General features: G+C 46.1%; 1 pseudogene across 1 annotated transcript in view; it reads right to left on the reverse strand.

The window, feature by feature from the left end:
* Positions 1 to 13,126, reverse strand: part of LOC144369680 (E3 ubiquitin-protein ligase RNF213-like) — a 67,621-nt pseudogene that overhangs the window by 41,359 nt on the left and 13,136 nt on the right. Inside the window, exons 10-15 of the transcript XR_013429432.1 lie at positions 10,462 to 10,623; positions 7,663 to 7,752; positions 6,915 to 7,037; positions 2,569 to 2,740; positions 665 to 838; positions 335 to 481 (exon numbers count right to left, since the gene is read on the reverse strand). The product of XR_013429432.1 is annotated as an E3 ubiquitin-protein ligase RNF213-like (transcript). The remainder of the gene's footprint in view (positions 1 to 334; positions 482 to 664; positions 839 to 2,568; positions 2,741 to 6,914; positions 7,038 to 7,662; positions 7,753 to 10,461; positions 10,624 to 13,126) is intronic.

The following is a 13,126-nucleotide window of genomic DNA, read 5'->3' on the forward strand; positions in this document are numbered from 1 at the left end:
AGAATGCGCCAGTAACTCAGGACACCACTGGGAGTGACAGAGCAGCAAGAAGCCTCATGTGCAGGGCACAGACTGGAGAAAGATCTACGCCTCTCCTCCATGGGAAGCCAGAACAGGACAGTGACACTAGGAAATTGCAGATGTCTATGGGCGTGGAGATACACAACAAGAATGTACAAGCTGAAGTTGCTTCCCTGGGCAAATGCATTGAAAACTGGGCTAAGAACATGTTTTAAAAGCTTCTCCCTGCCAAATAAGGCCCCACTATTTGTGGCCTGCTTCTGTCCCCATTATAGCTCTCGAGGGTGGCCCAGCGTGACTGCGGGAGCAGTACCTTGGACGAGGTGCTTCACCTTCCCACTCAGCCTCAGGAGGCTGTCCACCTGTCTCTTCTCTCTCTTCAGAAACATGACTTCATCCATCCTCCAGTCCAGTGTCTCTTCCATGTCACATTTTTTCTCTTGCAATGAAAACTTTTTTTCTCTCTGGAAAATAATGACAAAGTCAGCCAAAGGAAACAAACTTCATGGCACCCCTTTCTCTTCCTAGGAGTGCCCCCACAGTTACCACCAGAAGGACAGAGAGGCCTCCACTAAGTGGCATGGATAAGGACAAACAGCACTCATGTGAACATGAGCTTCTTACAAGCCTGGCCTCAGCTCACCTAACTGCCACAGGTCCAGAAACTGACTTTTGTGCTTCAGGATCAGCTCCAACCATCTGACCAATATGGACCCATTCAGGACATCACCAGCAACCTCTGCGAAGACAGAGCTGGCAGCAGCCATCAACCTCTTGGCGTCCTCTGTGATGTTGGCTAAGAGCGTCTCATCTGTCCCTGAGAAGATAAGGAGTACAGTGAGCTGGTTGAATTCAAACTAAACACAATGGAAAAGGGGGAAAAGTTAATGACAAGACAAGAAATGCAATTCCACCAGCTACAGAAACCTTGTACCAAAACCGTGGAATAGTCATGGTCCACGGCTGGTGTGAGGTTCTAAAAACAAGGAGAGGGGGCAGCCCCCTCTCTTTGTTTTTAGAACCTCACACTAGCCCCATGCCCATGTGGCTCCGGCAGCAGTGAGTTTTGTTTCCAGATGTGCTGATGCGTCATTCATCTGTGCATATACCTGTAAGGTTCAGGTCTTACCCTAGTGCATCTCCTGACTGAGAGGACGAGACCCTCCCAATGGCCAAAGCCAGCCAGGAGAACCACAGTGCTCAAGGTTGAAGGCCTGAGTCCATGCTACAGTGAACATATTTCTTGGACTGCACATGATGTCCTATGAAATTCACCTGTCTTGGGAATAACTGCAGTAGTACAAAAATAAACTGCAAAAGGACAAGCTCACACATAAGAGGCCACTCCATGGGTGCAGTGAAGCATCTGCATAACACCAAGGAAGGAGACAGATCCACGCTGAAGCTTCATGCTCTGCCTATGCCTGTCTGAGGATCAAAACCTGGAACATGAGCTTTTGGAACAACTTAGAGGGCAACAATTTAAAATGTGCTTAGTTTAACTGCCAGACTATTTATCTCACAGTAATATGAGGCCCATAGAGTAGTATGAGAAGAGCAAGTTTATCTTTACCATTAAAAACAAAGATAGCAGAGGGCTGGGATACAGCTTGATGGTGGGGTGCTAGGCTCGCAGGCATGAGGCCCTGGTTCAGTCCCCAGCTTCACACATACAGACTTTCATTCATAATTATAAAAACATGGACACAGCTGAGATGAACTTCAGTGGGAGAATGGACCAACCCAGGCACATCCAGACAAGGGAGCTTTGCTCAGTTATAAAAGTAACAGAACAATGAAGCCAGGAAAAGACAAGGAGGAGCCTTAGATGCATACTGCTGAGTATGTGGAGTGTAACACGATATAGTCTTCCCCAGCAGACTGCTATGGCCCGTGCACACAGCAGCCACCTTCAGGACCACATGCTACTCCTATTTGTCTCCTGGCATGGAAGGACACAACTGGTTTGGCTCAGACAATCATCTGCCCTGGGTTTTTATTGCCACACCTAGAGTTTTTCCACTACAAGATCTGAATCTAGCAATTTTATTCATAAACCTGCACCATCATTTCCAGGGCAATCAATGCACAACACCTGGGAAGGCAATGGCTGAAGAGTCACTTCATGTTTTGTTAATTATCAATATTAGTCTCAATCTGTGACAGATGGGCTTCACAGGGAGGCAAGCTGGGCTTGGATTTGAGTTCCAAACACTTGTTATCTTTGAAAAAGTAAGTCTCCAAGACACTGGGTAAGCTACCTGCCCTGGGCACTTCCATTCCCTCAACTGGAAATCAAGGGCCTTGGGGACTTTCAAGGGGCTGCTTCAAGGACAGTGTGTCCCCACAAGAGCAGGTATTCAGCAGGCACTCAGCAGAAAATGGCTCTGGTGCTAGATGCTCTTTATGCCTATCACCTGCCTGGGCACCTCTGCCCATCCTGCCTTTACCAAACCTCAGCACATGCAGGCTGAGGATCAGGTCAAGTACCTTGCCCTGTTCTATTGCCCAAGGAAGGACAGCAACCCCAACCAGTCCTACACGCACCGTACAACTTGAAGAGCTGCTTCACATCTGGCCCCATAACCAGGTATTCAAGAATCTCATCCAGGCCTTATCTGTTGTTCCTGGGCCAGGACTTGGTGATCACAGCAGACACAAGGCTGCCAAATTTCTGCAAATCATGACAGGAGACTCCCTCTAGGACACTGATCCGAGACTAAAAAAAAAAATGAATTAAAAAGAGAGAATTTAGAAGATTTTACTGATTTATTTTTTAATGACATAAGTTAGCACTCAATAGCATTTCAGAAATCTACTGAAGCTAGCTTTATAGTGCCTCCAAAAAAAAAAAAATACACACAGAAGAGAGGCTTGGGATATCCCCCTGATAAAGGGGGAGTTTAGCTTATCAGAGGCCCTAGGTTTCATCCTCATACTGCAAAAAGAAAAAGAACAGAAAATGTAAAATACTTAATGTTTCCTAGAGCATATCCATTTCCCTGTGGCCTGGTTCCATATGTGAGGTGCCAGAGATTTGAAGATGCACACAAACAAATGAACACACCCCAACAACCCCAAGTCACATGCCCTCCCAGCTCACTGCCAGCTTCTGTATTTCTATTAGACTTGCCTGCAAAGAAAAATACCAAAAGCAAGATGAGGAAAACTTTACTACGTTGTACGTTTTATATCCTGAGCTGCCCTCAAACACCACTGACACTACAATTCTCCTTCTGATGCTTCACCAAAAAACAAAACACTTTTCTTCTTTGGGTTCACATTTTTACAAAAAAAAAGTTTCAGTAATCAGTACAAAACACTGGGTGAACTAACAACAGATAATTTTTGACATTTAAAAGGATAAAAGAAAACATTAACTAGCAATAAATAAAAAGTTATAGACCATGGGGAAGTGAGATTTATCCCAGGAATAAAACCATGTTTTAGCATCAAAAATCAGTTAATAAGCCTGGTGTGGTGACACATGCCTGTAATCCCAGCAGCTGGCTAGGCTGAGGATCAAAATTTGGAGGCTAGATTCAGCAACTTAGTTAAGCTCTGTCTCAAAATGAAAAACAAAAAGTGCTGGCAATGTGGCTCAGAGATAAAGCACCCCTGGGTCCAATCTCTAATGTCACATATACAGACTTAAAAACATGAATACATCACACCAATAGAAAAAAAAAATGACACAATCATTTTAATAGATGCAGAACACGTATGAGACAAAACTCCAAGAACAAGACCAGGATGGCCAATTTCACTCCTTTGTCAGTCCCAGAGTTGCTATCCGGGGCAATTAGGCATGAAAATGGAAAAAAAAAAAATGTGTTGGGATTGAAAAGGAAGTACTATCCTCAAAGGCAGATAACATGTTCATCTACATTGAAACTTCAAAGAAACTATTCTCCCATGTATGCTCTGCTAGAGCCAAGAAACAAGCCTGCCAAGCTGTAGGTCACAGAGATGAGATGCAGCCCTGTTTCCAAGTGCTAGTGATGAACAATCTGAAAACAAAATTGAGAAAATAATTTTAAAAAAATTTTTTAGTTGTAGATGAACACAATATCTTTACTTTTTAATTTTTTTATGTGGTGCTGAGGATCAAACCCAGTGTCTCGTATGTGCTAGGCAAGCGCTCTACCACTGCACCACAACCTCAGCCCTGAGAATATCATTGGTCACAATAGCAAAGGAATAAAGAACTTAGGAATAAATTTCAAAAAAGAAATGCAGACCTCACTATTTGCAAACCGCAAACCATTGTTGAAAGAAATTAAAGACCAATATAAATGGGGAGACATTCTAGGTTCAGAGACCATGAGATGTGACATTTTTAAGAGGTCAACACTCCCCAAACTGACCTACAGATTCAAAGCCATCCCTGTCAGAATCCCAGCTGCTTTCCTTGCAGAAATTGACAAACTGATTCCAAAATTCATATGGAATCCCAAGGGATCCAGAAGAGCAAACGATGTCAAAGAGGATAATGAATCAGGAAAATACATGCTTCTTAATTTTACGACCTACTTGAACGAAATGGCAGTGGAGACATGGACAGATGTGAGGTAAACCCTCACAGCTGCGGTCAACAGACTTTTTGATAAGAGTGCCAAGATCAATCAAGGGGTGAAGTACAGTGCCTTCCTCAAATGGTCTGAAACAGCTGGATCTCCACATATAAGAGAATGTACCTGGACCCTTACCTCATACCACATAGAAAAAGGAATTAATGTTAAGAACTAACACTCTAGAGCTTTCAGAGGGGGTTGCTCCATGACAGAGCACATGCTTAGTATATGATCCTAGGTTTAACACTGGTGCCAAAAGCAAAACAAAACAAAAACCTTTTAGAGGAAGACACAGGTAAATCTTGATGACCTAGAATTTAGCATTAGATTCTTTGATGTCAAAAGTACTAGCAACAAAAGAAAAAAGAATATAGACACATTGAATTTCACCAAAAGTTAAAACCTTCCCAGGAGTGGTGGAGCACACCTGTAATCCCAGCTACTCAGGAAGCTGAGGCAGGAAGGTTACAAGTTTGAGGTCAACCTGGGCAACTTTGTAAGACTGTGTCTCAAAATAAGAAACAAAAAGGGCTAGAGATGTAGCTGAGTGGTAGATCACCCCTGGTTTCAATCTCTACTATCACAAAGAGAAAGAGAGAAAAAAAAATTAAAAGTCTGTGTGCTTCTAAAAAAACCACCAAGAGTGAAAACAATCCAGAGAATGGGAGAAAATACTGGCAGATCACATATCTGACAGGAGATTTGCACCTGATTATCCAAAGAACTCTTTAAGCCACAATAAAGGAAATACTACAGCCCAATGAACAAAATGGGCTAAAGATCTGAACAGACATTTTTCCAAAGACATTGCAAAAAGAAATAGCCAATAAACATATGAGAAGGTACCCGAGGTCATAGATATCAGAATCATTAGAGAAACCACTCCAGACCACCAGACTGTACTTCCCAGGTCTGAGAGCAAAGGCTGTGGGGTGTGGAGAAGTCAGGACCCTCTGAAGCTGGCAACTGACATGGAAATGGTCCTGCCAGTGTGGGAATGGGCCAGACAGTCCTTCAAATCACACAGGTACTAAGTGATCCAGCCACTTCACCATAAGCATAGACAGCATGAATAGCATATCCACAAGAACCTGTGCATGGTGGTTCGCAGCAGCAGATTTATAACAGGCATCAGTCAGGGAGAGCTTGGATATCCATCAGGGGACAAACGGAACATAAAAGCACACTGCGTCCATATGATGAGCAACATGTAGCCATGAAACAGGACAAAGTACTGACAGGTGCTCCAGCATGGAGGACCTTAAACACACACTCAATGAAGCCATGTGCTTAAGGCCACAGCCTATGTGATTTCATTCCTGAGCAGTCTGTGGAGGACGAAGGGGATTAGGTGCTGCTGGGGAGGGGTCTGGGTCAACATGGTGGAGGGTGGACATGGCAGCTGAAGAGCTGTGCTTTCTTTCTGAGCTGATGAGAATGTTGCCAGGTAGACTGTGCTGGTGGTACCCACACCTGCAAACACATTCCACCACCTAAGTGTGGCTTCCAAGGGTGAGCGACAGGACATGTGACTATCATGTTACTAAATCACTGAGCAAAGAGCAAATGAAAGCCTTAGAAAGTATTATTCATGTAAAAAGATGAGAATCTGTTTCCTTGGAAGAAGGGACTTCTAATTCTTGGGAATCCACTGGCCAACAATGAAGGTGAGGCCTGTGCAGGGCATGAGGTGTCCTGTAGGAAACAGAGCAGGGTGCTGGGGCCATCGGGGAGCCACAGTTGTATTGTGTGGGGACTACTCCTGTCACGAGGTAAGACAGAACCCATACCACTTTGCAGAAAAAAGCTAAGTGAACCGATAGAATCTTTTCACCCTTTTTCTGCAGTTTTGGGAATAGAATCCAGGGCCTTGCACATGCTGGGCAAGCACTCTACACCAACAAGGATGGAGTCTATTTATCTTCATAAGCTTCCTTCCATAGATGCTTTATCAACCTTTGGGGTCCTTTCCTGTATACCTGTTGGGCAGGAGTTAACAAACCATAATAAACCAGCAGAAACAATCACAATGGGCAGTTGGAGGCATAGCCCACCAGATAACCTGCACCAAGGCATGTGAGCATGGTTGTGGTTTTGCATAGCAAGCATGGGCTGCCTCTGCAACAGGAAGCCAAGTTTTATTTCAAGGAGTGGGTAGAGAGCACTGAATCACATGAGGCCCAAGCCAGGGAGGGGACACCTAGGACCCAATCCTGATCAGCAGAGGCCTTGGAACTGGCAAGCACTTAGGTCCTGGAGCTGGCCATGTCAACAAGCAGCTATGAACCCAAGCATGTTTCTCAAGAAGAGATTGGTCACCTGGCAGGCAGAGCTCACAGCTTCGATGACACACTTCTCAAAGCTCCTGGCCACACTGTCCTTGAGGCCAGCGGCATCCCAGTGAGGGCTGCAGAAGGCAGAGATCTGGGAGAGAGGCCTCTCCTGCAAACACAGAGGTGGGTGGGGTGTGAGTGGTTATTCTGACTCCCCTCCTCCCTGCCCTACACTAAGCATGTCCTCCCTGCCCGTCACCAGAGGAGCAAAGATGAAACCAAGTTAGTCTCTTCCCATGCTACAAAAAAGTAGCCAGAACAGCAGCTTGCAAAAACATGCAAATTTTGAAAAATGAGCCATTTTTCCTCGCTTTTGTCTTGCTAAAAAGATCCATTTGATCAGGTCCTTATAAAACAGTCATGTAGAAACCAATTTTCCTGGGTTTCATTCAAAATGAAGGGCATTTTTGATTGTGTGTGTTTTCTCCATGTCATTGTGTTTAATAAGGCTGCTGCCACCTGCAGGTCCCTTGGAGCATCTGCACATAAAGTGCTTTATGACACAGGTCTAGGGGCCCAGTGACAGCACAATCCCATTCCCTGGCTCTTCTCAAGAATGTCACACTAGAACTCTGAAATGTTTCTGTAGTCAAACTGCAGAGGCCTGATCCGAAAGAAAAATGCAAAGCTGGGGTGGATCCCAGGGCTTGCACACACTGCACTGCTCGTAGCCCGAGGTCCTGCCAATGGTCTGGGCTCATCACCACTCTGAGGGTGTCCCTCGTGTCTGGTACCTGCTTGAGCCTCCCTTCCATGTCCCCCAGCAGCGACTCCTGCCAGCCATGCTCTGCAGGAAAGTTTATTCCCACCAGCCGCCGCCAGACCTGCAAAACCCATGTATTAAGTGACAGCCACAGGGACAAGTAAACATCACAGGGATATCTTACAGAAAAGATAGCAATAGCCAGGTGTGGGGGGTACCTGTGGTCCCAGCTGCTCAGGAGGATTTTGAGTTCAAAGTCAGCCTCAGCAACTTAGAGAGGCCCTCAGGACAGGCAGCATTAGGAGAACAGGAGCCTTGGAGCAGCTGCCCTACCCATGTGCCTCTATATGTCTACCTGACATCTGGATCCAGGGTCCACCTTGGGACACATAATGCATTTACTTATCATGTCTCTTTTCTAGAGAAGTTCTCTGGCATTATCTTTTCCTGATGTTGACAATTTTGAAAAGGTCAGGCCTTTCTGTAGACTGTTTCTTGACTCAATTGACTAACAGTTTTCCCTTGATTACAATAGGCTTGGTTGGAACACTACTAAGTCAAGCCACATAAAAATGCACTTGGTATAGGTCAGATGTGGCCAAATGTCTGCACTTGCCACAGCTGCCCAATCAAACACCTCTAGCCTTAACAAGCAGCCCATGAGACCTGTTGGTGCTATCGGGGCTGACAGAAAGGTTGGCCCTTGATTAAGGTTTGTTTTCCAGAATTCTTCACTGTGAAAGTCGTCTTTCCTCCTCCATAAAGGCATCTGCAATGGGGCACTGGAAATCCTGTTTCCTCTTGGAGCCCCCACTGATCTCAGATTCCTAGGTGAAACCTGCCTGCATCAGCTATTGTACCTTGGTTACAAAGTGATAGTCTTCTATTGTAATTATTCATTCTACATTTCTTAGTTCTTTTTTTCTGTATGTTTGTCAATGAATTTTAATCTGTTCCTATCATTTTGCCTTTTAATAATCAAATTGTACCAGATTTGGCTAACGTAACCATCTTCAACAGTTTTCTTAAAAAGTACAGAATAACTTCAGACTTCCAAAACACTGCAAAGATAGCCCAGATAATTTCTATGCTTTTTTGGCCCCATTTCTGCAATCATGAACATGACCACCATTCAGTCATCAAAAGTAAAAACCTAGCAACAGCAGACCACCATGGCAACCACAGACTTCACATGAAGTCCTCTTGCTAACCGAGATGTCTGGATCACCACATGTGTTTAACTCTATCCCTGTGATGGGCCTGCAGCCTCATCACTTCCTGATATTCTAGCACAAGGAGCTCTTGGTCCACCTGTGCATCTCCTGGAGATGGCTCATGGAGGTGGCTCTTCTTCAAGGAATAGCATTGTATGGTGGGAAATAGCAGTTAGAAGATATGATTGGGCCATGTGAGGTGGAACATGCCTGAAATCTCAGCTACTCAGGAAGCTGATGTAGAAGGGTCACAAGTTCCAGGCCATCCTGGGCAACTTAGTGAGACCCTGCCTCAAAATAAAAAATAAAAAGGGCAGGGGATATAGTTCTGTGGTAAAGTTCTTGTGGGTCAGTCCCCAGTACAAAATAAAAAAAAAAAAAAGAAAACCCATGATGTGATATGTTGTGCTCAGGTCCCAGGGCATCATTATTTCTATAGGTGCTCATGGTCCCAGGGTGCCTTTGCCACAGGACTCTTGATGGACAGAGGGGGCAACTATCTAAATCATGAGTTCCTACTACTATTTCTAGCTCCTTCCATACCACATAGCTCTTTTACCTTTTTGTATTTTCCTTCTCCTGGTAAGAAAGAGCCTTGACTTCCAACAATACCAACAGCATGTTCATCTCCCCAGACCTTGGTAAATTCACTTATAAAACAGCAATAACAGCAACAACCACCTCAGAGTAGATGTTTAATTAATTTCACTTATTTTTATCATTACTACTGCACTTAGAAACATTCTTTCTTGTCAGTGGCTCCACAGCTATCCTTCACTCATGTTTAATGCCTGGGGATTATACCACTTAGAATCCTGGAATAATATTTAATAATCCAATTGTGTTTTCCTGGAATTTCAGTCTGATGGTATCAAACTTCATAAAGTAGTTGGAGGAGGATTTTTTTTTTTGTCCTTGATTGAAATGAACAACTCTCTGGCCCTGTGCCCATCCTAATCTATACAGTTGGGGTACCCCTGCCTCACATCACAATGAGTCCTGCTCCCAACTCTGTGTGAAGACCATGAGCAGGTTCCACAGTCTCCCTGGAAGACTGTGTCTGAAGGGGAACAACCTTCCACTTCCAGGACAGGGAATAAGGCAGCCAGGCTGAAGAGCAGGCCTGGGGTGGGCAGGACCTCCTGCCTCCACCTCCTTCCACTGCAGCCCTCTAAGAACTCAGGCTCCCAGATCCCACAGGGTCTTAGTCATCCTTACCATCACTGGGGTGCCTATTGTGGAGTCCTTCCCATGTCCCAGGCTTTGGGGGTAGAGTTCATCCTGTCAAATGGCTTCACTCAGTTGCCAGCTAAAGGCACTTCCTATCATATTGGCCTTCTTTTTCCAGTGCTGCACTGCTGGCTTGCAGCCTCAGACCGGAAGCAGATGGTCCTCCTGGCAACCCCTGCCTCAGCGTGACTGCACCCCATCCTACCGACTTCCTGACAGGCAAAGGGCAATGTCCTGTCCTCAGAGTAGGGGCCAGGGCCAGAGGCAAGGTACATGATGAGCCCAAGCCTTCAGGCCTTGGGACCAAATAATTGGTGATGGGCCACAGCTCTGTGATTCCCCACCCTGGTGCCTGTGGAGACTCTGCAGCCTCAGGCAAAGCTTACCTGGATTTCCTCAGGGTATGTGAACAGGACAGTTGAACCTTTCCAGAACATGTTCTTTGCTAACACTGTGTGCAGCCAGGATCTTGTGATGGCCAGGACACCCTGGAGGACAACTGTCAGTAAGCCTTTCCTGGCTGTGGCTCCCAGGTCCTCTACCAAGTCCTGTGGGCACATAAAAGATTTACCAGCTCTGCTCTGCTCCTCCCCACACCCAAGCCATCTCCTAGCTCTGTCCTTGTTGGAAGCCCAACTGACATAAGCACTGTCATTTCTCCAAAACCCTGGGCTCCCCTAAAAGGGGCCACATGGGAGAGGAGAGGAGAAGGCCTGGGTGTTATAGGTCCCTGAGCAGACTCCACCTCAACAAGAGCCTCCAGCAGCGGGAGCACACATAAGAGCCCTGTGCTTTCTCCAGATCAGGTGAGAAGAATGGACCCATGAGCAGAGAGCTTCCAGAGAACCCAGGGCCAGTGGACCATGCAAACTCCTGGCACCCACTCCTCAGGGATGTGAAGTAAACCCTCTCTGGCCTGAGGCCAGCCAGTCCTTTCCCTTGGCAACTCTGTGGGGACAGCCACTTTCTCTCCTCCTCTCCTCTACCACCACACGAACAGAACCACCCCCTTTGGGGGCTCAGGGCCTCTGGTGTCCTGTCACTCCCTCAGCCCCTCTTTGCACTCCAGAGGTATCTGCCAGGGAGCACATGCAACTCCAGCATCAGGCCCCTCTTTAGAGAGGCCTCTCCTGAGCCCCTGAGGGCTGCACAGCTTGTGCTCTTACAGAGCCCACAAAACCTGGGTCTGCCACCTCCTGCCCCCCTCAAGGCTCACAGAACCACCCTGGTGCCTCCATCTGGGCAAACTGATGAGGTGACCAAGCAGATGCCATTCCTGCAGGAAGGAACCAACCAGAGCAGAAGAGATGACCCATTCAGACAGCGGGAAGAGCACGGTCCTCAGCCACAGTAAGCGCCAAGGTGGAGAAACACAAGGAGCTGGGGAGGCATACCAACAACAGGGCTCCAGGCAGGGTAACCAGAGCACAGGGCACAGGTGAGAGCAGGGCAGGAGAGCGTGAGGGGTCTCAAGGGAAACTGAAACAGGGGCCCTTGTACAATGTCCTTGAACAGCACAGCACCTTCCAGGACAATCTGGATGCCTCAGCGGGGCATGCATTTCCCTGGTACTAGGCCTCGAGCATTCCACCAACTCCAAAAGTGGCCCCAGTCCCATACTGACCCATCCTAGTGTCATCCAGGGCTGTACAGAGGTGGTCAATAAATGAACTGCAGGAACAACCCTGAGGATGAACAAGCAGCAGGGCCCTGAACTGTGCTCTGGTCCTCATGGCAGCCGCCCAGATGACCATCCGACAAGAGGCTCCCACTTGCCCCAGTATGTTTCTGTTTTAATACTGCAATTTTTTTTTTTTTTTTTTTTTTTTTTTTTTTTTTTTTTTTTTGCAGCACAGGTAGAGCATTTGTGACCACAGATCTGGGACCCCAAACAACAAATGGGGACATTTCCTTCTGCAGAAAAGTAAATCCTAAATAACTGACAAACTTCCAAAGCATCATCTATTGGGAACTGGCACTAACCTGGGATGGATAAAATAGTACCACCTGGGAGAAGGCAGACACCATATCAGTAATCATTCTTAGTGCCTGTAATCCCAGTGGCTCAGAAGGCCAAGGCAGGAGGATCCCAAGTTCAAAGCCAGCCTCAGAAACTTAGTAAGGCTCTAAGCAACTCAGTAAGACCTTGTCTCTAAATAAAATACAAAAAAAAAAGGCTAGGAATGTGGCCAGTGGTTAAGCACCCCAGGGTTCAACCCTGGCATAAAAAAAAAAAAATAGAGTGTGTCTGTGGTATTTTAAAGAATAAAGGCTGAAAGGAATAAAGTGAAAATATAGACTTAACCATCTCCATTCCTGATGTCACAGTTCTGAAGTGGAAAAAGTTTAAAAAGAGAGTATGCAAATGGTAGAAGACCTTCAATGATACACAAAAGTATAAGAGGTTATGATGGTCAAGGGGGAGGGGGAATAAAAGGGTGAGAATTGAACAACAGCAGAGGAGGCAGAGAGGGAAGGTGGGAGGGGAGGGGAGGGGGGAATAGTAGGGGATACAAAAGATAGCAGATTACAACAGTCACTAATATGCCATTAGGTAAAAATGTGAGTATGTAACAGATGTGATTCTGCTATCTGTATATGGGGTAGAAATGGGAGTTCAAAACCCAATGGAGTCAAATGTATGAAAGATGATTCATCAAGAACTCTGTAATGTTTGGAACAATCAATAAAAAAAGAAATCAATAAATATTGTATTAAACTCACTGAAAAAAAAAAAAAAGAGAGTCGCCTGAGATGCCACTCTGCATCACCCACAGCAGAAGCTCAGGACCCATAGTGGAGACGCTGCATAGCAACGCAGAGCTCCCAATACAGCAGCAGGAAAGCTGCCCTGAGACACAGGTGAGAGAACTGAGTGTGAAGGCCAAGGGCAGAGCATCTCCAGTGGCAGAAATCAAAGTCTGGTTCCCTCTGGGGCATGAGGGGGAGGATGACTTCAAGTTGAGGGGCACAGGGGCCTGAGCAGGGCAGCAGGACATGGGCTGTACTGCCATGTTGTGTTGCAACATGAAGAGAAGGGTTCTGGCAGGG

Source organism: Ictidomys tridecemlineatus, chromosome 13, assembly GCF_052094955.1.
Source record: "Ictidomys tridecemlineatus isolate mIctTri1 chromosome 13, mIctTri1.hap1, whole genome shotgun sequence".
Lineage (NCBI taxonomy): Eukaryota > Metazoa > Chordata > Mammalia > Rodentia > Sciuridae > Ictidomys > Ictidomys tridecemlineatus.